At 43.0% G+C, this 26,419-nt stretch overlaps 1 long non-coding RNA gene across 1 annotated transcript; it reads right to left on the reverse strand.

Moving 5' to 3' along the window:
* Positions 1 to 20,857: 20,857 nt before the first annotated feature.
* On the reverse strand, positions 20,858 to 23,217 carry LOC138326710 (uncharacterized). The gene is made up of 2 exons (XR_011208942.1): positions 22,812 to 23,217; positions 20,858 to 22,741 (listed from the first exon to the last, which is right to left on the reverse strand). It is a non-coding gene; the product is annotated as an uncharacterized lncRNA (long non-coding RNA).
* Between the last annotated feature and the right edge of the window lie 3,202 nt (positions 23,218 to 26,419).

Genomic DNA, 26,419 nt, shown 5'->3' on the forward strand with positions numbered 1-26,419 from the left:
ATCAAAATTGAATATCAGGTTTAAGAGTTGTCCTTCCAAGATTTATAGACAGACAGGGTAGAACTGCTGTCCCATATCACAAACAAGAGGCCCAGAGGGCCTGTATCGCTCACCTAGTTTGTAATGCCAAGTAATGCTCTGAATACAGGTTCATTGTTTCTTTTCTGAAGGAATTTTAATATTAACCTCTAAATCCCCTATTGGGCCCCACCCCTCCTGCCCCCGTAGGGTCAGAGCCAAAATTTATACATGTTCTATTCCCCTTCCCCCAAGGATGTTTATGGCCAAATTTGGTTACAATCCTTGCAGAACTCTAGGACAAGTAGCGATTTATAGGATTTACCTGTAATTCCCCATTTGGGCCCCGTCTTCCTGCCCCCGGGGACCAGAGCCAAAATTTATACAAACTCAGTTCTTATTCTCCCAAGGATATTTCTGGCCAAATTTGGTTACATTCCATGCAGAACTCTATGACTAGTAGCGATTTAAAGGATTTACCTCTATTTCCCCTATTGGGCCCCATCCCTCCAGCCCCCGGGGGGCCAGAGCCAAAATTTATACAAATTCTGTTCACCTTCCCCCAAGGATGTTTATGGCCAAATTTGGTTACAATCCATGCAGATCGAACTCTAAATAGTAGCAATTCAAACAAGAGATCCCAGAGGGATCTTGGCGCCCACCATAGAATGATCTATGTCTGACAATGGAAAGAAGGATCTTTTCCCTGCTTTTCAAACTTTTTCAAATATACAACATATGATATTAAAGACAAATCGCTTTATTGTTCTCTGAGAATCAGCGGTGAAATCCAAGATGGCGACAGGTTGGCCATCTTGTTGACCAATCAGTCCCAAAGGTACTATGCACAACTAAAGCCCAAGGGGAAACTATGCATGAAATGTGAGAGATATCCCTTCAGTAATTGCAGAAAAATATCGATAACTATCCAAATACAAGATGGCTGCCTGGCGGCCATCATATTCACTGATCGGTCCGAAAATGCAATATGCACAACTAGGGTCCTAGGGGAACCTACATATAAAATTTGAGAATGATCCCTTCAGTACTTTCTGAGAAATAGCGGTAACAAGAATTGTTAACGGACGGACGGACGGACGGATGGACGGACCACGGACGAAAGGCGAATTGAATAGAGATGGTGGGCTAAAAATTTACCTCTATTTCCGCTATTGGGCCCCGCCCCTCCTGCCCCCGGGGGATCAGAGCTAAAATTTATACAAGTTCTGTCCCCCTTCCCCCAAGGATGTTTGTGGCCAAATTTGGTTGTAATCCATGCAGAACTCTAGGACAAGTAGTGATTTATAGGATTTACCTCTATTTCCCCTATTAGGCCCCGCCCCTCCTGCCCCTGGGGGCTCAGAGCTAAAATTTACACAACTTCTGTTCACCTTCCCCCAAGGATGTTTGTGGCCAAATTTGGTTATTATCCATGCAGAACTCTAGGACAAGTATTGATTTATAGGAATTACCTCTATTTCCCCTATTCGGCCCTGCCTCTCCTGCCCCAGGGGGGTCACAGCCAAAATATATACAAGTTCTGTTCCCCTTCCCCCAAGGATGTTTGTGGCCAAATTTGGTTACATTACATTCAGAACTCTATGACTACAGTTGGGAGCAAACTAAACTTGGTATCTAGTGCACTAGAGTGCACTACGATGTGAACTCCAGTTCACTACAGTGTTAACTCTAGTGCACTATAATGTTAAATCTAGTGCACTACAATGTTAAATCTAGTGCACTACAATGTTAACTCTAGTGCACTAGGTAGTGCACTTCAGTTTTACAGTGCCTGTACGTGATACACACATGTTCCAGTATAACCTTACAAATACAAGTATATTCAAATTTGTGGTATAACTTATATTCATTTTGAAATAAGTAGACAAGAGGCCCAGAGGGCCTGTATCGCTCACCTGGTTTTTTGTTAGTTATCATCACAAGACTCTGACAATAAGAAAATTAAGCAAAATTGACTCCCAAAGTTTAATTTTGAATCACAACCATACAATGATGCTATTGATACCATACAAATATGCTATCCAATACATAGATTCAGAGACAAAGTAATTTATATGAAAGCCCCTTTTGACCCCGCCCCTCAGGCCCCCAGGAGGTCAGCCCCATCATTTGTACAATTTTGAATCCCCACCCTATAAGGATGCTACCATTGCATTATGGGTGCTATCCCATGCTTGGTTTCAGAGAAGAAGTCGTTTATATGGAAATAGCCAAATTGACCCCTTTTGGCCCCGCCCCTCAGGCCCCCGGGGGATCAGCTCCATAAGGATGCTACCAGTCAAATTTTATTGAAATCCGACCAGCGGTTATGGAGAAGAAGTCGATTGTTGACGGACACCGGACGATGGACGCCGGACGCCGGACGCCGGACGCTGCGGTATCCCATAAGCTCACCTCGGTCCTTTGGACCAGGTGAGCTAATAAAAACAAGACACAAAACAATGTGAATACATTATCCTCATTTTGAGGGAAAAAAAACAATATTATAACAATAACAGTGTGCCAAGAGTTTACAGTATACAAGTCATTTATGTATGCGGGTACAGTGTATACCTGTATCCCCATGTATGATGTACAGTACATGTATATCAGTGTAAATCCTTGATATGTATATGATAAAAATATTGTATATTATGTGTATGTGTACACACTAAAACACAAATGAATTATATGCGACACTCCTCATTATTTTAATGTACATGCAGGTCGATGATCATCACTTTTAGTTAATAATCTTTTAATAAATGTACACAACTTTTGCTGCTTAATTTTGATATAGATTTCATATGTTTATACATAAATATACGGTATATAGAAATAAATCAAAATTTAATATTTCAATCAAAATATATTTCAAATATTATGATGTAATATTACATGTGTAGAAATATATGTTTAAACAAAAATAAGAATTTGATTAAATAATAAGACTCATCAACGTGGTCCGTTTATCATATGGAATAATAAACAACCATATAAATTTCTTGCTAGAATTAATTAACAGAGTCAGAGACATATAAAATCTATATTTGTATGTCTCTGACAGAGTTATTTGGATACAAGGGTAGCTAATAATAAGAACTTTTTAATAAATTTCAACTTAATTTATAATATATCAGTTATATTGTTGATTCTTGACAAAAATACAAAGTTCTGTAACTTTTCAAAAATCAAAACTCATAGGGCACCTGTTCACCTGTATAATTGAACTGGCTTCATAGGTGTAATTACAGGATTAGGGGAGGGGCAGTCATGCATGACAAGACAGGTGACCCCTAGCTTTTTTTTTATGACACGAATAGAAAATAGACTCAAGCTTGGTTATTGCCCTAGGCCTGGAGTCTGGCCAGTACAGGTAAAATTCACCAAGCGACTTATGAGGGTATAATAAAAGTGTAATGACAAAACTGCTAAATGTACAAAATCTGACATTCTAAATGTGAAATACAATTATATATAGCTGTTAATTTCTAGAATGGCAAAAACAAAGATATATGATTCAAATAAATAAATAATAAAATCAAAAAAAAAAAAAATTAAATACATGAAATATATTAAAATAAATATAGCTATTTATATCTAGAATACCTAATATTTGATCTGAGTAATAAATGTAGCTATTAGTAAATGTATTATAAACAAGTATAAAATATTTGATCCTAATAAATAAATAAATTCAAATATTTTCTGAAAAAAATTATCTAAAGAAAAGATGCATGTGGTAAAGCCATATTCCAGTTTACGGTATAGTCTTTACTTTGATATTAAATCTCATATTAGGCTAAATTACTCAGATGAAACCCATATATAATAATTTACACCAATAAAAGTAACCATTTTCTTTAATAAATTAGTTATTTACACACTAATTTAGTTATGCTAATTTTTAAATACTTAGTGCATTTGGTGATTCATCTGAAATAATTGAAAGATATTTAAAACCATTCAATGAAATATATACAATGAACAGATTATACATTGTACAATTTATGCAATAAGTAGGAGTATCAGGTTCATTTATCTTGTGCACTACGATGTGAACTCTAGTGCACTACAGTGTTAACTCTAGTGCACTACAGTGTTAACTCTAGTGCACTACGTTGTTAACTCTAGTGCACTACAATGTGAACTCTAGTGCACTACGATGTTAACTCTAGTGCACTACAATGTTAACTCTAGTGCACTACAATGTTAACTCTAGTGCACTACGATGTTAACTCTAGTGCACTACAATGTGAACTCTAGTGCACTACGATGTTAACTCTAGTGCACTACGATGTTAACTCTAGTGCACTAGCTAGAGTGAACCGGAGTTAACTTTACATGTGCACTCCAGTGCACCTCACACTACCAAGTTTAGCTTGCTATAACTGTAGTAGCGATTTAAAGGATTTACCTCTATTTCCCCTATTGGGGGCCCCCGGGGGCCAGAGCCAAAATTACAAAATTAAGTTCCTGTTCCCCTTCCCCTAAGGATGTTTGTGGCCAAATTTGGTTACATCCATGTAGAACTCTATAAAGTAGCGATTTATTTACTCTATTTCTGTTGGGCCCCGCCCCTCCTGCCCCTGGGGGTCAGAGCCAAAATATATACAAGTTCTGTTCCCCTTTTGTTTGTAGCCAAATTTGGTTACAATCCATGCAATACTCTAGGACAAGTAGTGATTTATAGGATTTACCTCTATTTCACCTATTGGGCCCCGCCCCTCCTGCCCCTGGGGGGTCAGAGCCAAAATTTATACAAGTTCTGTTCCCCTTCATCCAAGGATGCTTGTGGCCAAATTTGGTCACAATCCATGTGGAACTCTATGACTAGTAGCGATTTAAATTAAATGTTGACAGACGGACGGACGACGGACGCCGCGCCATGACATAAGCTCACCGGCCCTTCGGGCCAGGTGAGCTATAAATTGTTGTGTAATACACATATTGCACATATATAAGAATATCCATATATCTGTAGAGACAATAGCCTGTTGTGCATGTTGTTTAATTGCATTATTCATTATTAACTATTTTTAAGTTGCAAAGTTTTGATTAACTTTAATTAGTCCAGGTCAATCAAGGTCTACAGGAAAAAGCTCTTAGCAGCTCCACTTAGTGTTTGAAGCAATATCACACTAAAGGAATTATGATTGCTTGAATATATAAAAATAAAGTAACAAAATAATCTAATAAAGTTAGATTTTCCGTCAGGTTAGACTATATACATACTAAAAAATTAAAATACTGCAATTACTCTGATGACATGAGAATCACATGCTATGGTCAGCTTATTTACTACTATATGCTATTTTGAACTCCAGTCATTTTTTATTGACTTAAAATTCAATGCATAATATGTGTACATGTATACAATGTATATGTATGTGCTATTTGTGTATGATTATGATTGTATGAGAAACAACCGAGGTCTTCATCATCATGCATGTTTCTGATTCATTTGATTCAGAGGCAAATTCTGGACATCATATAATATGATAGCTATATGGTTTCATTGGCAAACTATATGTACAAGTACATGTATATCACAACAAATTAAACCAAGAGAGCTGTCTTCATTATCTACACAGAAATTGTATACATAATTGCATATTAGGACATTCAGAACTTATAACACACACTAAACAGGTCTTATTTCAACCTCAACCCCTTTCTTTCTTTTTTGTTTTTTTCTTAATTTTCTGTAATCCTTGAAATCATATAACCAAATGTTTTATAGATTCACCAGAAATTTATCATCATGTTTTCAACGAACAATGGAGCTTTTTTTTTTATCACACATTGATATGTAATACATGTATACACATATGATTTTGAACAAAATTGCATATAATGTCAAGTTTGCTCTCCGTGCTTATTTTACTTGATTTATTTATTGTATTTCATTTGGACCTTTATAAAATAAATGGTTATCCAAGGCAACTTAAATATCGTCTGAGATATTTATTTAAAAAGTATCATCAGAGATTTACATGTAGATAACCATTTTTGTCTCTGTCTAGCCAAATATATTTTGTACGATGTATCTTGTCTATGTGATCAGAGCGAAAATGGCGCGGTATGCATATTCAAAAATTTGGATATAAAGTTCTTTTCCCATTCCCCCAAGGATGTTTGTGGGCCAAATTTTTTTTTGTGTTCCATTAGAACTCTAGTTCAAGTAGCGATTTATAAGGATTTACCTCTATTTTCCCTATTGGGCCCCGCCCCTCCTGCCCCCGGGGGGGGAACCAGAGCCAAAATTTATACAAGTTCTGTTCCCCTTCCCCCAAGGATGTTTGTGGCCAAATTTGGTTACATTCCATGCAGAACTCTATGACAAGTAGCGATTTAAAGGATTTACCTCTATTTCCCCTATTGGGCCCCCCCCCTCCTGCCCCTGGGGGGTCAGAGCCAAAATTTATACAAGTTCTGTTCCCCTTCCCCCAAAGGATGTTTGTGGCCAAATTTGGTTACAATTTTTACCTCTATTTCATTCAGAACTCTAGGACAATAGCTATGAGGATTTACCTCTATTTCCCCTATTTGGACTTTGAAATTCTCAAAGGGGGTAAAAGACCCAATTTGGATTTATAAAGTTCTGTTACCTAAAAAACTGTTAAGTTTGTGGCACAAATTTGGTTCTCAAAGTACCTATACTAAAATTTGGTTACTCTTTGAGAACTCTATGTAAGTAGCGTTTTATGGATTTACCTCTATTTCCCCTATTGGGCCCCGCCCCTCCTGCCCCCGGGGGACCAGAGCCAAAATTTATAAAGTTCTGTTCCCCTTCCCCCAAGGATGTTTGTGGCCAAATTTGGTTACAATCCATGTAGAACTAATGACTAGTAGCGATTTAAAAGGATTTACCTCTATTTCCCCTATTGGGCCCCGCCCCTCCCTGACCAGAGCCAAAATTTATACAAGTTCTGTTCCCCTTCTCCCCCAAGGTATGTTTGTGGCCAAATTTGGTTACAATTTCATTAGAACTCTATGACAAGTAGCGATTTAAAGGATTTACCTCTATTTTTTTACCTAGACTATTGTGCCCCGCCCCTCCTGCCTTCACTTCAGAATGATTTAAAAGTTTATAAATGTAGCCTATTTTTGAATTAGGATTTTTTCATGCCAAGGTACCAAGTTCTGTTCCCCTTTTAGGATGGAGTAATATGTGGCCTAATATATTGGTTTTGATTACCTATTAAGGGCCCCGCTTCCTGAATATATTCTAGCCAAATCTATAAATGTATTTTTCCTGTTTTCCAATTAAATTACATGTACCTTGCAATTTGTGTACATCAAATTTCCTCAGAAATTTTTAAAGGATTATCTTCAAATATGCCCCTAATTTATACGAGCCAAAACATACAATTCCCCTTCCCCAAGGATGTTTTGTGGCCAAATTTGGTTTTCACATTCATGTAGAACTCTTGGACATAGCGATTTAATAGGATTTACCTTATTTCCCAAATGGCCCCCCTCCTGCTTGTTTATGCCCCCAGGTGGTAAAAAATTACAGGATACAATAAAACCATGTTTAGAAGGATGTTTGTGGCCAAATTTGGTTTGATTCCTTTCAGAACTCTAGAACAGTAGCGATTTAAAGTCAAAATACCTGTAATATCCTGGTGGGGGAAATCAGAGCCAAAATTTATACAAGTCTGATTACTTGCAAAATAAATCCTTTAAAGCGATTTACATACAATTAAACAATTTTGTGGCCATTTTGGTTACCAGAGCAAAGCCAAAATTTATACAAACTGTTCCCCTTCCCCCAAGGATGTTTTATGGCCAAATTTGGTACAATTCATGTAGAACTCTGACAGAACCGATTTTAAAGGATTTACCTCTATTTCCCCTATATTGGCCCCCGCCCCTCCTGCCCCCGGGGGTCAGAGCCAAAATTTATACAAGTTCTGTTCCCCTTCCCCCAAGGGATGTTTGTGGCCAAATTTGGTTACATTCCATTCAGAACTCTATGACAAGTAGCGATTTAAAGGATTTACCTCTATTTCCCCTATTGGGCCCCCCCTCCTGCCCCCGGGGGGACCAGAGCCAAAATTTATACAAGTTCTGTTCCCCTTCCCCCAAGGATGTTTGTGGCCAAATTTGGTTACATTCCATTCAGAACTCTATGACAAGAAGCGATTTAAAGGATTTACCTCTATTTCCCCTATTGGGCCCCGCCCCTCCTGCCCCCGGGGGGTCAGAGCCAAAATTTATACAAGTTCTGTTCCCCTTCCCCCAAGGATGTTTGTGGCCAAATTTGGTTACAATCCATGTAGAACTCTATGACAAGTAGCGATTTAAAGGATTTACCTCTATTTCCCCTATTGGGCCCCGCCCCTCCTGCCCCCAGGGGGACAGAGCCAAAATTTATACAAGTTCTGTTCCCCTTCCCCCAAGGATGTTTGTGGCCAAATTTGGTTACAATCCATGCAGAACTCTATGACAAGTAGCGATTTAAAGGATTTACCTCTATTTCCCCTATTGGGCCCCGCCCCTCCTGCCCCCGGGGGGTCAGAGCCAAAATTTATACAAGTTCTGTTCCCCTTCCCCAAGGATGTTTGTGGCCAAATTTGGTTACAATCCATGCAGAACTCTATGACAAGTAGCGATTTAAAGGATTTACCTCTATTTCCCCTATTGGGCCCCGCCCCTCCTGCCCCCGGGGGGGTCAGAGCCAAAATTTATACAAGTTCTGTTCCCCTTCCCCCAAGGATGTTTGTGGCCAAATTTGGTTACAATCCATTCAGAACTCTATGACAAGTAGCGATTTAAAGGATTTACCTCTATTTCCCCTATTGGGCCCCGCCCCTCCTGCCCCCAGGGGACCAGAGCCAAAATTTATACAAGTTCTGTTCCCCTTCCCCCAAGGATGTTTGTGGCCAAATTTGGTTACAATTCATTCAGAACTCTATGACAAGTAGCGATTTAAAGGATTTACCTCTATTTCCCCTATTGGGCCCCGCCCCTCCTGCCCCCGGGGGACCAGAGCCAAAATTTATACAAGTTCTGTTCCCCTTCCCCAAAGGATGTTTGTGGCCAAATTTGGTTACATTCCATTCAGAACTCTATGACAAGTAGCGATTTAAAGGATTTACCTCTATTTCCCCTATTGGGCCCCGCCCCTCCTGCCCCCGGGGGACCAGAGCCAAAATTTATACAAGTTCTGTTCCCCTTCCCCAAAGGATGTTTGTGGCCAAATTTGGTTACATTCCATTCAGAGCTCTATGACAAGTAGCGATTTAAAGGATTTACCTCTATTACCCCTATTGGGCCCCGCCCCTCCTGCCCCCGGGGGGTCAGAGCCAAAATTTATACAAGTTCTGTTCCCCTTCCCCCAAGGATGTTTGTGGCCAAATTTGGTTACAATTCATGTAGAACTCTATGACTAGTAGCGATTTAAAGGATTTACCTCTATTTCCCCTATTGGGCCCCGCCCCTCCTGCCCCCGGGGGACCAGAGCCAAAATTTATACAAGTTCTGTTCCCCTTCCCCAAAGGATGTTTGTGGCCAAATTTGGTTACATTCCATTCAGAACTCTATGACAAGTAGCGATTTAAAGGATTTACCTCTATTTCCCCTATTGGGCCCCGCCCCTCCTGCCCCCGGGGGGACAGAGCCAAAATTTATACAAGTTCTGTTCCCCTTCCCCCAAGGATGTTTGTGGCCAAATTTGGTTACATTCCATTCAGAACTCTATGACAAGTAGCGATTTAAAGGATTTACCTCTATTTCCCCTATTGGGCCCCGCCCCTCCTGCCCCCGGGGGGTCAGAGCCAAAATTTATACAAGTTCTGTTCCCCTTCCCCCAAAGGATGTTTGTGGCCAAATTTGGTTACATTCCATTCAGAACTCTATGACAAGTAGCGATTTAAAGGATTTACCTCTATTTCCCCTATTGGGCCCCGCCCCTCCTGCCCCCGGGGGGGACAGAGCCAAAATTTATACAAGTTCTGTTCCCCTTCCCCCAAGGATGTTTGTGGCCAAATTTGGTTACAATCCATTCAGAACTCTATGACAAGTAGCGATTTAAAGGATTTACCTCTATTTCCCCTATTGGGCCCCGCCCCTCCTGCCCCCGGGGGACCAGAGCCAAAATTTATACAAGTTCTGTTCCCCTTCCCCCAAGGATGTTTGTGGCCAAATTTGGTTACATTCCATTCAGAACTCTATGACAAGTAGCGATTTAAAGGATTTACCTCTATTTCCCCTATTGGGCCCCGCCCCTCCTGCCCCCGGGGGATCAGAGCCAAAATTTATACAAGTTCTGTTCCCCTTCCCCCAAGGATGTTTGTGGCCAAATTTGGTTACATTCCATTCAGAGCTCTATGACAAGTAGCGATTTAAAGGATTTACCTCTATTACCCCTATTGGGCCCCGCCCCTCCTGCCCCCGGGGGGGTCAGAGCCAAAATTTATACAAGTTCTGTTCCCCTTCCCCCAAGGATGTTTGTGGCCAAATTTGGTTACATTCCATTCAGAACTCTATGACTAGTAGCGATTTAAAGGATTTACCTCTATTTCCCCTATTGGGCCCCGCCCCTCCTGCCCCCAGGGGGACCAGAGCCAAAATTTATACAAGTTCTGTTCCCCTTCCCCCAAGGATGTTTGTGGCCAAATTTGGTTACATTCCATTCAGAACTCTATGACAAGTAGCGATTTAAAGGATTTACCTCTATTTCCCCTATTGGGCCCCGCCCCTCCTGCCCCCGGGGGGCCAGAGCCAAAATTTATACAAGTTCTGTTCCCCTTCCCCCAAGGATGTTTGTGGCCAAATTTGGTTACATTCCATTCAGAGCTCTATGACAAGTAGCGATTTAAAGGATTTACCTCTATTTCCCCTATTGGGCCCCGCCCCTCCTGCCCCCGGGGGGTCAGAGCCAAAATTTATACAAGTTCTGTTCCCCTTCCCCCAAGGATGTTTGTGGCCAAATTTGGTTACATTCCATTCAGAACTCTATGACAAGTAGCGATTTAAAGGATTTACCTCTATTTCCCCTATTGGGCCCCCCCTCCTGCCCCCGGGGGACCAGAGCCAAAATTTATACAAGTTCTGTTCCCCTTCCCCCAAGGATGTTTGTGGCCAAATTTGGTTACATTCCATTCAGAACTCTATGACAAGTAGCGATTTAAAGGATTTACCTCTATTTCCCCTATTGGGCCCCGCCCCTCCTGCCCCCGGGGGGTCAGAGCCAAAATTTATACAAGTTCTGTTCCCCTTCCCCCAAGGATGTTTGTGGCCAAATTTGGTTACAATTCATGTAGAACTCTATGACAAGTAGCGATTTAAAGGATTTACCTCTATTTCCCCTATTGGGCCCCGCCCCTCCTGCCCCCGGGGGGTCAGAGCCAAAATTTATACAAGTTCTGTTCCCCTTCCCCAAAGGATGTTTGTGGCCAAATTTGGTTACATTCCATTCAGAACTCTATGACAAGTAGCGATTTAAAGGATTTACCTCTATTTCCCCTATTGGGCCCCGCCCCTCCTGCCCCCGGGGGGTCAGAGCCAAAATTTATACAAGTTCTGTTCCCCTTCCCCCAAGGATGTTTGTGGCCAAATTTGGTTACATTCCATTCAGAACTCTATGACAAGTAGCGATTTAAAGGATTTACCTCTATTTCCCCTTATTGGGCCCCGCCCCTCCTGCCCCCGGGGGGTCAGAGCCAAAATTTATACAAGTTCTGTTCCCCTTCCCCCAAGGATGTTTGTGGCCAAATTTGGTTACATTCCATTCAGAACTCTATGACAAGTAGCGATTTAAAGGATTTACCTCTATTACCCCTATTGGGCCCCGCCCCTCCTGCCCCCGGGGGACCAGAGCCAAAATTTATACAAGTTCTGTTCCCCTTCCCCCAAGGATGTTTGTGGCCAAATTTGGTTACATTCCATTCAGAACTCTATGACAAGTAGCGATTTAAAGGATTTACCTCTATTTCCCCTATTGGGCCCCGCCCCTCCTGCCCCCGGGGGGTCAGAGCCAAAATTTATACAAGTTCTGTTCCCCTTCCCCCAAGGATGTTTGTGGCCAAATTTGGTTACATTCCATTCAGAACTCTATGACAAGTAGCGATTTAAAGGATTTACCTCTATTACCCCTATTGGGCCCCGCCCCTCCTGCCCCCGGGGGGTCAGAGCCAAAATTTATACAAGTTCTGTTCCCCTTCCCCCAAGGATGTTTGTGGCCAAATTTGGTTACAATTCCATTCAGAACTCTATGACTAGTAGCGATTTAAAGGATTTACCTCTATTTCCCCTATTGGGCCCCGCCCCTCCTGCCCCCGGGGGTCAGAGCCAAAATTTATACAAGTTCTGTTCCCCTTCCCCAAAGGATGTTTGTGGCCAAATTTGGTTACATTCCATTCAGAACTCTATGACAAGTAGCGATTTAAAGGATTTACCTCTATTTCCCCTATTGGGCCCCGCCCCTCCTGCCCCCAGGGGGGTCAGAGCCAAAATTTATACAAGTTCTGTTCCCCTTCCCCCAAGGATGTTTGTGGCCAAATTTGGTTACATTCCATTCAGAACTCTATGACAAGTAGCGATTTAAAGGATTTACCTCTATTTCCCCTATTGGGCCCCGCCCCTCCTGCCCCTGGGGGGACCAGAGCCAAAATTTATACAAGTTCTGTTCCCCTTCCCCCAAGGATGTTTGTGGCCAAATTTGGTTACATTCCATTCAGAACTCTATGACAAGTAGCGATTTAAAGGATTTACCTCTATTTCCCCTATTGGGCCCCGCCCCTCCTGCCCCCCGGGGGGTCAGAGCCAAAATTTATACAAGTTCTGTTCCCCTTCCCCCAAGGATGTTTGTGGCCAAATTTGGTTACATTCCATTCAGAACTCTATGACTAGTAGCGATTTAAAGGATTTACCTCTATTTCCCCTATTGGGCCCCGCCCCTCCTGCCCCCAGGGGACCAGAGCCAAAATTTATACAAGTTCTGTTCCCCTTCCCCAAAGGATGTTTGTGGCCAAATTTGGTTACATTCCATTCAGAGCTCTATGACAAGTAGCGATTTAAAGGATTTACCTCTATTTCCCCTATTGGGCCCCGCCCCTCCTGCCCCCGGGGGGTCAGAGCCAAAATTTATACAAGTTCTGTTCCCCTTCCCCCAAGGATGTTTGTGGCCAAATTTGGTTACATTCCATTCAGAACTCTATGACTAGTAGCGATTTAAAGGATTTACCTCTATTTCCCCTATTGGGCCCCGCCCCTCCTGCCCCCGGGGGACCAGAGCCAAAATTTATACAAGTTCTGTTCCCCTTCCCCAAAGGATGTTTGTGGCCAAATTTGGTTACAATTCCATTCAGAACTCTATGACAAGTAGCGATTTAAAGGATTTACCTCTATTTCCCCTATTGGGCCCCGCCCCTCCTGCCCCCGGGGGGTCAGAGCCAAAATTTATACAAGTTCTGTTCCCCTTCCCCAAAGGATGTTTGTGGCCAAATTTGGTTACATTCCATTCAGAACTCTATGACAAGTAGCGATTTAAAGGATTTACCTCTATTTCCCCTATTGGGCCCCGCCCCTCCTGCCCCCGGGGGGTCAGAGCCAAAATTTATACAAGTTCTGTTCCCCTTCCCCCAAGGATGTTTGTGGCCAAATTTGGTTACAATTCATGTAGAACTCTATGACAAGTAGCGATTTAAAGGATTTACCTCTATTTCCCCTATTGGGCCCCGCCCCTCCTGCCCCCGGGGGGTCAGAGCCAAAATTTATACAAGTTCTGTTCCCCTTCCCCAAAGGATGTTTGTGGCCAAATTTGGTTACATTCCATTCAGAACTCTATGACAAGTAGTAGCGATTTAAAGGATTTACCTCTATTACCCCTATTGGGCCCCGCCCCTCCTGCCCCCGGGGGGTCAGAGCCAAAATTTATACAAGTTCTGTTCCCCTTCCCCCAAGGATGTTTGTGGCCAAATTTGGTTACATTCCATTCAGAACTCTATGACTAGTAGCGATTTAAAGGATTTACCTCTATTTCCCCTATTGGGCCCCGCCCCTCCTGCCCCCGGGGGACCAGAGCCAAAATTTATACAAGTTCTGTTCCCCTTCCCCCAAGGATGTTTGTGGCCAAATTTGGTTACATTCCATTCAGAACTCTATGACAAGTAGCGATTTAAAGGATTTACCTCTATTTCCCCTATTGGGCCCCGCCCCTCCTGCCCCCGGGGGACCAGAGCCAAAATTTATACAAGTTCTGTTCCCCTTCCCCAAAGGATGTTTGTGGCCAAATTTGGTTACATTCCATTCAGAACTCTATGACAAGTAGCGATTTAAAGGATTTACCTCTATTTCCCCTATTGGGCCCCGCCCCTCCTGCCCCCGGGGGGTCAGAGCCAAAATTTATACAAGTTCTGTTCCCCTTCCCCCAAGGATGTTTGTGGCCAAATTTGGTTACATTCCATTCAGAACTCTATGACAAGTAGCGATTTAAAGGATTTACCTCTATTTCCCCTATTGGGCCCCGCCCCTCCTGCCCCCGGGGGGTCAGAGCCAAAATTTATACAAGTTCTGTTCCCCTTCCCCCAAGGATGTTTGTGGCCAAATTTGGTTACATTCCATTCAGAACTCTATGACTAGTAGCGATTTAAAGGATTTACCTCTATTTCCCCTATTGGGCCCCGCCCCTCCTGCCCCCGGGGGACCAGAGCCAAAATTTATACAAGTTCTGTTCCCCTTCCCCAAAGGATGTTTGTGGCCAAATTTGGTTACATTCCATTCAGAGCTCTATGACAAGTAGCGATTTAAAGGATTTACCTCTATTACCCCTATTGGGCCCCGCCCCTCCTGCCCCCGGGGGGTCAGAGCCAAAATTTATACAAGTTCTGTTCCCCTTCCCCCAAGGATGTTTGTGGCCAAATTTGGTTACATTCCATTCAGAACTCTATGACAAGTAGCGATTTAAAGGATTTACCTCTATTACCCCTATTGGGCCCCGCCCCTCCTGCCCCCGGGGGGTCAGAGCCAAAATTTATACAAGTTCTGTTCCCCTTCCCCCAAGGATGTTTGTGGCCAAATTTGGTTACATTCCATTCAGAACTCTATGACAAGTAGCGATTTAAAGGATTTACCTCTATTTCCCCTATTGGGCCCCGCCCCTCCTGCCCCCGGGGGACCAGAGCCAAAATTTATACAAGTTCTGTTCCCCTTCCCCCAAGGATGTTTGTGGCCAAATTTGGTTACATTCCATTCAGAGCTCTATGACAAGTAGCGATTTAAAGGATTTACCTCTATTTCCCCTATTGGGCCCCGCCCCTCCTGCCCCCGGGGGGTCAGAGCCAAAATTTATACAAGTTCTGTTCCCCTTCCCCCAAGGATGTTTGTGGCCAAATTTGGTTACATTCCATTCAGAACTCTATGACAAGTAGCGATTTAAAGGATTTACCTCTATTACCCCTATTGGGCCCCGCCCCTCCTGCCCCCGGGGGTCAGAGCCAAAATTTATACAAGTTCTGTTCCCCTTCCCCAAAGGATGTTTGTGGCCAAATTTGGTTACATTCCATTCAGAGCTCTATGACAAGTAGCGATTTAAAGGATTTACCTCTATTTCCCCTATTGGGCCCCGCCCCTCCTGCCCCCGGGGGTCAGAGCCAAAATTTATACAAGTTCTGTTCCCCTTCCCCCAAGGATGTTTGTGGCCAAATTTGGTTACAATTCCATTCAGAACTCTATGACAAGTAGCGATTTAAAGGATTTACCTCTATTTCCCCTATTGGGCCCCGCCCCTCCTGCCCCCGGGGGACCAGAGCCAAAATTTATACAAGTTCTGTTCCCCTTCCCCAAAGGATGTTTGTGGCCAAATTTGGTTACATTCCATTCAGAGCTCTATGACAAGAAGCGATTTAAAGGATTTACCTCTATTACCCCTATTGGGCCCCGCCCCTCCTGCCCCCGGGGGGTCAGAGCCAAAATTTATACAAGTTCTGTTCCCCTTCCCCCAAGGATGTTTGTGGCCAAATTTGGTTACAATTCCATGTAGAACTCTATGACAAGTAGCGATTTAAAGGATTTACCTCTATTTCCCCTATTGGGCCCCGCCCCTCCTGCCCCCGGGGACCAGAGCCAAAATTTATACAAGTTCTGTTCCCCTTCCCCAAAGGATGTTTGTGGCCAAATTTGGTTACATTCCATTCAGAGCTCTATGACAAGAAGCGATTTAAAGGATTTACCTCTATTACCCCTATTGGGCCCCGCCCCTCCTGCCCCCGGGGGGTCAGAGCCAAAATTTATACAAGTTCTGTTCCCCTTCCCCCAAGGATGTTTGTGGCCAAATTTGGTTACATTCCATTCAGAACTCTATGACAAGTAGCGATTTAAAGGATTTACCTCTATTTCCCTATTGGGCCCCGCCCCTCCTGCCCCCGGGGGTCAGAGCCAAAATTTATACAAGTTCTGTTCCCCTTCCCCCAAGGATGTTTGTGGCCAAATTTGGTTACATTCCATTCAGAACTCTATGACAAGTAGCGATTTAAAGGATTTACCTCTATTTCCCCTATTGGGCCCCGCCCCTCCTGCCCCCGGGGGACCAGAGCCAAAATTTATACAAGTTCTGTTCCCCTTCCCCCAAGGATGTTTGTGGCCAAATTTGGTTACATTCCATTCAGAACTCTATGACAAGTAGCGATTTAAAGGATTTACCTCTATTTCCCCTATTGGGCCCCGCCCCTCCTGCCCCCGGGGGACCAGAGCCAAAATTTATACAAGTTCTGTTCCCCTTCCCCCAAGGATGTTTGTGGCCAAATTTGGTTACATTCCATTCAGAGCTCTATGACAAGTAGCGATTTAAAGGATTTACCTCTATTACCCCTATTGGGCCCCGCCCCTCCTGCCCCCGGGGGGTCAGAGCCAAAATTTATACAAGTTCTGTTCCCCTTCCCCCAAGGATGTTTGTGGCCAAATTTGGTTACATTCCATTCAGAACTCTATGACAAGTAGCGATTTAAAGGATTTACCTCTATTTCCCCTATTGGGCCCCGCCCCTCCTGCCCCCGGGGGATCAGAGCCAAAATTTATACAAGTTCTGTTCCCCTTCCCCAAAGGATGTTTGTGGCCAAATTTGGTTACATTCCATTCAGAACTCTATGACAAGTAGCGATTTAAAGGATTTACCTCTATTACCCCTATTGGGCCCCGCCCCTCCTGCCCCCGGGGGGTCAGAGCCAAAATTTATACAAGTTCTGTTCCCCTTCCCCAAAGGATGTTTGTGGCCAAATTTGGTTACATTCCATTCAGAACTCTATGACAAGTAGCGATTTAAAGGATTTACCTCTATTTACCCCTATTGGGCCCCGCCCCTCCTGCCCCGGGGGATCAGAGCCAAAATTTATACAAGTTCTGTTCCCCTTCCCCCAAGGATGTTTGTGGCCAAATTTGGTTACAATCCATGTAGAACTCTATGACAAGTAGAGATTTAAAGGATTTACCTCTATTTCCCCTATTGGGCCCCGCCCCTCCTGCCCCCGGGGGGTCAGAGCCAAAATTTATACAAGTTCTGTTCCCCTTCCCCCAAGGATGTTTGTGGCCAAATTTGGTTTCATTCCATTCAGAACTCTATGACTAGTAGCGATTTAAAGGATTTACCTCTATTACCCCTATTGGGCCCCGCCCCTCCTGCCCCCGGGGGACCAGAGCCAAAATTTATACAAGTTCTGTTCCCCTTCCCCAAAGGATGTTTGTGGCCAAATTTGGTTACATTCCATTCAGAGCTCTATGACAAGTAGCGATTTAAAGGATTTACCTCTATTTCCCATATTGTGCCTCGCCCCTCCTGCCCCCAGGGGGTCAGAGCCAAAATTAATACAAGTTCTGTTCCCCTTCCCCCAAGGATGTTTGTGGCAGAATTTGGTTACAATTCATGTAGAACTCTATTACAAGTAGCGATTTAAAGGATTTACCTCTATTTCCCCTATTGGGCCCCGCCCCTCCTGCCCCCGGGGGATCAGAGCCAAAATTTATACAAGTTCTGTTCCCCTTCCCCAAAGGATGTTTGTGGCCAAATTTGGTTACATTCCATTCAGAGCTCTATGACAAGTAGCGATTTAAAGGATTTACCTCTATTTCCCCTATTGGGCCCCGCCCCTCCTGCCCCCGGGGGGTCAGAGCCAAAATTTATACAAGTTCTGTTCCCCTTCCCCCAAGGATGTTTGTGGCCAAATTTGGTTACAATTCCATTCAGAACTCTATGACAAGTAGCGATTTAAAGGATTTACCTCTATTCCCCTATTGGGCCCCGCCCCTCCTGCCCCCGGGGGGTCAGAGCCAAAATTTATACAAGTTCTGTTCCCCTTCCCCCAAGGATGTTTGTGGCCAAATTTGGTTACATTCCATTCAGAACTCTATGACAAGTAGCGATTTAAAGGATTTACCTCTATTTGCCCTATTGGGCCCCGCCCCTCCTGCCCCCGGGGGGTCAGAGCCAAAATTTATACAAGTTCTGTTCCCCTTCCCCAAGGATGTTTGTGGCCAAATTTGGTTACATTCCATTCAGAACTCTATGACAAGTAGCGATTTAAAGGATTTACCTCTATTTCCCCTATTGGGCCCCGCCCCTCCTGCCCCCGGGGGGTCAGAGCCAAAATTTATACAAGTTCTGTTCCCCTTCCCCCAAGGATGTTTGTGGTCAAATTTGGTTACATTCCATGTAGAACTCTATTACAAGTAGCGATTTAAAGGATTTACCTCTATTTGCCCTATTGGGCCCCGCCCCTCCTGCCCCCGGGGGACCAGAGCCAAAATTTATACAAGTTCTGTTCCCCTTCCCCAAAGGATGTTTGTGGCCAAATTTAGTTACATTCCATTCAGAACTCTACGACAAGTAGCGATTTAAAGGATTTACCTCTATTACCCCTATTGGGCCCCGCCCCTCCTGCCCCTGGGGGACCAGAGCCAAAATTTATACAAGTTCTGTTCCCCTTCCCCCAAGGATGTTTGTGGTCAAATTTAGTTACATTCCATTCAGAACTCTACGACAAGTACCGATTTAAAGGATTTACCTCTATTTCCCCTATTGGGCCCCGCCCCTCCTGCCCCCGGGGGGTCAGAGCCAAAATTTATACAAGTTCTGTTTCCCTTCCCCCAAGGATGTTTGTGGCCAAATTTAGTTACATTCCATTCAGAACTCTATGACAAGTAGCGATTTAAAGGATTTACCTCTATTTCCCCTATTGGGCCCCGCCCCTCCTGCCCCGGGGGACCAGAGCCAAAATTTATACTAGTTCTGTTCCCCTTCCCCCAAGGATGTTTGTGGCCGAATTTGGTTACATTCCATTCAGAGCTCTATGACAAGTAGCGATTTAATGGATTTACCTCTATTACCCCTATTTGGCCCCGCTCCTCCTGCCCCCAGGGGACCAGAGCCAAAATTTATACAAGTTCTGTTCCCCTTCCCCAAAGGATGTTTGTGGCCAAATTTGGTTACATTCCATTCAGAGCTCTATGACAAGTAGCCATTTAAAGGATTTACCTCTATTATCCCTATTGGGCCCGCCCCTCCTGCCCCTGGGGGGTCAGAGCCAAAATTTATACAAGTTCTGTTTCCCTTCCCCCAAGGATGTTTGTGGCCGAATTTGGTTACAATTCATGTAGAACTCTATGACTAGTAGCGATTTAAAGGATTTACCTCTATTTCCCCTATTGGGCCCCGCCCCTCCTGCCCCCGGGGGATCAGAGCCAAAATTTATACAAGTTCTGTTCCCCTTCCCCAAAGGATGTTTGTGGCCAAATTTGGTTACATTCCATTCAGAGCTCTATGACAAGTAGCCATTTAAAGGATTTAACTCTATTACCCCTATTGGGCCCCGCCCCTCCTGCCCCCGGGGGGTCAGAGCCAAAATTTATACAAGTTCTATTCCCCTTTCCCGAAGGATGTTTGTGGCCAAATTTGGTTACATTCCATGCAGAACTCTATGACTAGTAGCGATTTAAAGGATTTACCTCTATTTCCCCTATTGGGCCCCGCCCCTCCTGCCCCCGGGGGATCAGAGCCAAAATTTATACAAGTTCTGTTCCCCTTCCCCCAAGGATGTTTGTGGCTAATTTTGGTTACAATCCATGCAGAACTCTAGGACAAGTAGCGATTTAAAGGATTTACCTCTATTACCCCTATTGGGCCCCGCCCCTCCTGCCCCTGGGGGGTCAGAGCCAAAATTTATACAAGTTCTGTTTCCCCTCCCCCAAGGATGTTTGTGGCCAAATTTGGTTACAATCCATGCAGAACTCTATGACTAGTAGCGATTTAAAGGAAATGTTGACGGACGGACGACGGACGGACGGACGACGGACGGACGGACGACAGACGCCGCGCCATGACATAAGCTCACCGGCCCTTCAGGCCAGGTGAGCTAAAAATATTGAAATATTTAAGTCATCGCCTAATAGACTTTTAGTTATTGAAAAATTAACACTTGTTTGACCATTGACCTCAGCAACTAATCAATGCATTGAACATACTGTATTTGACCAAATAAGAACACAGGGGACACTTAGAAACTTGAAGCAAATAATAAAAATAATTTGTACTAACCTTTCATGAAATTATTCTACAAAGGAAGCCATAAGAAATCAGTAAGGAAACCAAAAGTTTTCATATTTTCAGTCTGCATTTAATTTGAAGTAAGTAAAACTGAAGCCTAAAAAAGGGGGAGGGGCGCTTGTAGGGATTGGGGTGCTTATTTGATCGAATACGGTAGGTTTTAAATATAATGATATCGCTAATGGCTTGGTTGATTATATCGCAATAGATTGGTGACTTGGCTGTTGAGTTTTAGTAATGCGGAGTTGTCTACTCTTGTGTAAAGCAAAGCTTGGTAAATTATAAATGAAGTACATGTTCATTAATCTGTACTATTATTTTTTTATTATTTCTATTATAGAGTCATGAAAAAAGCATAGAAAATTGTTCATATTTCTACATTAATTGCCTCATTATAAGACATCAAAATATCTTAAATTCAGTAAGCATTCATGTAAGCAGTACAAAAAATCCTATCTTTAAAAAATACATTTTGTATTACACTGTATTTACATTCAACCTGACACACACAAAATAACTAAGTGAAATGGACATATCTGGGACCATTTAAAGCAAGACGTTTTCCTTTTTTCAAATTCTTCCTTTCTATGTTGACTCTTGCATGATCAAGTAATTCTATGACTCTCAGTAAATAATTCTTCCTTTCTATATTGACTCTTGCATGATCAAGTAATTCTATGACTCTCAGTAAATAAAGTTATTTTGCAAACACTCCACATGTACATACAGCCCACCAAAGTTCAAACGCACAACTTACTCAAATTCGAGCATACACAATCGACTCAAATGACCAAATGATCAAAAAGCTCACTCAAGTTTATATTTACTCTAACACACAAACCAGCTAACACAAGTAAAAACATTTCAAACAGTCACCAAGTAAAAACATTTCAAACAGTCACCAAGTAAAAATACTCACAACCACCATCGACCCAAATTGAAATACAGTGCAATATATTAATAATAAATATTTCAAGCACTCACAAACTATTCACAAGGACTAATAATTCAAACCAAATTAAACCCCTTATCCCAAAGACCATGTAAGTATATATAATTAGTGATAAAATGAAATGTCTTACAAGTAATATCAGTTCATGTGAACAAGATTCATATTCCTTGTATGAATCCCTGGTTCACCATCATAGGTTCTACTGCTCTATCATTCATCCGACACAGTTAATGATGTGATAGATGTGTCCATAATCCATATTGATAAAACTAAAGATGACAAGCATGAGTTTACCACTTACTGGTACAAGTATGAAGGTGAACTGCAGCAGGATTTGCTCAGCAGAGGAAAAAAACTGTTCACATTGTAGATAAACAAGGAACTGTCAGCTGCTTCAAATATTACAGCAGAATGTGCAATATATTTTCTTCATATTGCAGCATCAGACAGAATTGTAAACCACTTATCATTGCAGCACCAAATGGACATCTAACCTGCTTCACATTACAGCACAAAATAGACATACAATCTGCATCACATTGCAGCACCAAATGGACCTTTAACCTGCTTCACATTGCAGCACCAAATGGACCTTTAACCTGCTTCACATTGCAGCACCAAATGGACCTTTAACCTGCTTCACATTGCAGCACCAAATGGACCTTTAACCTGCTTCACATTGCAGCACCAAATGGACCTTTAACCTGCTTCACATTGCAGCACCAAATGGACCTCTAACCTGCTTCACATTGCAGCACCAAATGGACCTCTAACCTGCTTCACATTGCAGCACCAAATGGACCTTTAACCTGCTTCACATTGCAGCACCAAATGGACCTCTAACCTGCTTCACATTGCAGCACCAAATGGACCTCTAACCTGCTTCACATTGCAGCACCAAATGGACCTCTAACCTGCTTCACATTGCAGCACCAAATGGACCTTTAACCTGCTTCACATTGCAGCACCAAATGGACCTCTTACCTGCTTCACATTGCAACACCAAATGGACCTCTAACCTGCTTCACATTGCAACACCAAATGGACATACAACCTGCTTCTCCTTGCAGCACCAAATGGACCTACAACCTGCTTTACATTGCAGCACCAAATGGACCTACAAAATGCTTCACATAGCAGCACCAAATGGACCTACAACCTGCTTCACATTTCAACACCAAATGGACCTCTAACCTGCTTCACATTGCAGCACCAAATGGACCTCTAACCTGCTTGGAATTGCAACACCAAATGGACCTACAACCTGCTTCTCTTTGCAGCACCAAATGGACCTACAACCTGCTTCACATTGCAGCACCAAATGGACCTTTAACCTGCTTCACATTGCAGCACCAAATGGACCTTTAACCTGCTTCACATTGCAGCACTGAATGGACCTCTAACCTGCTTCACATTGCAACACCAAATGGACCTCTAACCTGCTTCACATTGCAGCACCAAATGGACCTCTAACCTGCTTCACATTGCAACACCAAATGGACCTCTAACCTGCTTCACATTGCAACACCAAATGGACCTCTAACCTGCTTCAACTTGCAGCACCAAATGGACCTACAACCTGCGTCACATTACACCATCAGAGGAATTAGTTGTAAACCACTTTGGTAGAAAGGCATACATTGAGTCAGAAGGCATTCTCTGACATCGAACATCCAACCCTGGTTCCCACTCAAGTAGATAAACGACACTGAAACACAAAGTTAAAACATAATTACAAATAACTACATCTGTACATAGTTTTATTTATTAAGCTAAAGACACAGAAGTCAACTGATCAGTGACCAGGTAACCACCAATAGAGCGTTCAATGATCACAACTGATCAGTGACCAGGTAACTACCAATAGAGTGTCCGGTGATCACAACTGATCAGTGACCAGGTAACTACCAATAGAGTGTTCAGTGATCACAACTGATCAGTGACCAGGTAACCACCAATAGAGTGTCCGGTGATCACAACTGATCAGTGACCAGGTAACTACCAATAGAGTGTCCGGTTATCACAACTGATCATTGACCAGGTAACCACCAATAGAGTGTTCAGTGATCACAACTGATCAGTGACCAGGTAACCACCAATAGAGTGTCCGGTGATCACAACTGATCAGTGACCAGGTAACTACCAATAGAGTGTCCGGTCATCACAACTGATCAGTGACCAGGTAACTACCAATAGAGTGTTCAGTGATCACAACTGATCAGTGACCAGGTAACTACCAATAGAGTGTCCGGTGATCACAACTGATCAGTGACCAGATAACCACCAAAAGAGTGTCCGGTGTCACAACTGATCAGTGACCAGGTAAATACCAATAGAGCGTCCGGTGATCACAACTGATCAGTGACCAGGTAACTACCAATAGAATGTTCAGTGATCACAACTGATCAGTGACCAGGTAACTACCAATAGAGCGTCCGGTGATCACAATTGATCAGTGACCAGGTAACTACCAATAGAGTGTTCAGTGATCACAACTGATCAGTGACCAGGTAACTACCAATAGAGTGTTCAATGATCACAACTGATCATTGACCAGGTAACCCCAATAGAGTGTTCAGTGATCACAACTGATCAGTGACCAGGTAACTACCAATAGAGTGTTCAGTGATCATAACTGATCAGTGACCAGGTAACTACCAATAGAGTGTTCAGTGATCACAACTGATCAGTGACCAGGTAACTACCAATAGAGTGTCCAGTGATCACAACTGATCAGTGACCAGGTAACCACCAATAGAGTGTCCGGTGATCACAACTGATCAGTGACCAGGTAAATACCAATAGAGCGTCCGGTGATCACAATTGATCAGTGACCAGGTAACTACCAATAGAGTGTTCAGTGATCACAACTGATCAGTGACCAGGTAACTACCAATAGAGTGTTCAGTGATCACAACTGATCAGTGACCAGGTAACTACCAATAGAGTGTTCAGTGATCACAACTGATCAGTGACCAGGTAACTACCAATAGAGTGTCCGGTGATCACAACTGATCAGTGACCAGGTAACTACCAATAGAGTGTTCAGTGATCACAACTGATCAGTGACCAGGTAACTACCAATAGAGTGTCTGGTGATCATAACTGATCAGTGACCAGGTAACTACCAATAGAGTGTACGGTGATCACGACTGATCAGTGACCAGGTAACCACCAATAGAACAGGTAACTACCAATAGAGTGTACGGTGATCACAACTGATCAGTGACCAGGTAACTACCAATAGAGTGTTCAGTTATCATAACTGATCAGTGACCAGGTAACCACCAATAGAGTGTTCAGTGATCACAACTGATCAGTGACCAGGTAACTACCAATAGAGTGTTCAGTGATCACAACTGATCAGTGACCAGGTAACCACCAATAGAGTGTTCAGTGATCACAACTGATCAGTGACCAGGTAACCACCAATAGAGTGTCCGGTGATCACAACTGATCAGTGACCAGGTAACTACCAATAGAGTGTCCGGTTATCACAACTGATCATTGACCAGGTAACCACCAATAGAGTGTTCAGTGATCACAACTGATCAGTGACCAGGTAACCACCAATAGAGTGTCCGGTGATCACAACTGATCAGTGACCAGGTAACTACCAATAGAGTGTCCGGTCATCACAACTGATCAGTGACCAGGTAACTACCAATAGAGTGTTCAGTGATCACAACTGATCAGTGACCAGGTAACTACCAATAGAGTGTCCGGTGATCACAACTGATCAGTGACCAGGTAACCACCAAAAGAGTGTCCGGTGACCACAACTGATCAGTGACCAGGTAACTACCAATAGAATGTTCAGTGATCACAACTGATCAGTGACCAGGTAACTACCAATAGAGCGTCCGGTGATCACAATTGATCAGTGACCAGGTAACTACCAATAGAGTGTTCAGTGATCACAACTGATCAGTGACCAGGTAACTACCAATAGAGTGTCCGGTGATCACAACTGATCAGTGACCAGGTAACTACCAATAGAGTGTTCAGTGATCATAACTGATCAGTGACCAGGTAACTACCAATAGAGTGTTCAGTGATCACAACTGATAAGTGACCAGGTAACCACCAATAGAGTGTCCGGTGATCACAACTGATCAGTGACCAGGTAAATACCAATAGAGCGTCCGGTGATCACAATTGATCAGTGACCAGGTAACTACCAATAGAGTGTTCAGTGATCACAACTGATCAGTGACCAGGTAACTACCAATAGAGTGTTCAGTGATCACAACTGATCAGTGACCAGGTAACTACCAATAGAGTGTTCAGTGATCACAACTGATCAGTGACCAGGTAACTACCAATAGAGTGTTCAATGATCACAACTGATCATTGACCAGGTAACCACCAATAGAGTGTTCAGTGATCATAACTGATTAATAACCAGGTAATTACCATTTGAGTGTTCCATGATCACAACTGATCAGTGACCAGGTAACCACCAATAGAGTGTTCAGTGATCACAGCCCTTGATAAGTATGGTTATACATGACTGTAAAGTATAATCAATGTACAGTATATATAACAATTAACATTATCGATAGACACTAAAAGGTCTTAAGCAAATGCAAGTAAATAACTTAATACAAACTAAATAATGAGAATACAACAAATATCTGACACAACATAGTCGCCCAGTAATTATTTAATAGCTACAATTAATCAATCATTTGTATCCATTCTGTTAAAAATTGTTTTAAGCTCTCTTGTGCAAAATGTACTTACGTATTTGATTTTGATTAATGACAGTCAAGTTAGCCACAGTTTTAAAGCTGCATGATATGCTTTAAAACATCTGGTAAATCATTGACTGAAAGGTATTATACTAAACCATTTTACACACAAATTAGTTATTCTATCAATATAATGACAGCATGTAAATTCAG

The sequence above is a fragment of the Argopecten irradians genome, chromosome 7, assembly GCF_041381155.1.
Source record: "Argopecten irradians isolate NY chromosome 7, Ai_NY, whole genome shotgun sequence".
In the NCBI taxonomy this organism is placed as follows: domain Eukaryota; kingdom Metazoa; phylum Mollusca; class Bivalvia; order Pectinida; family Pectinidae; genus Argopecten; species Argopecten irradians.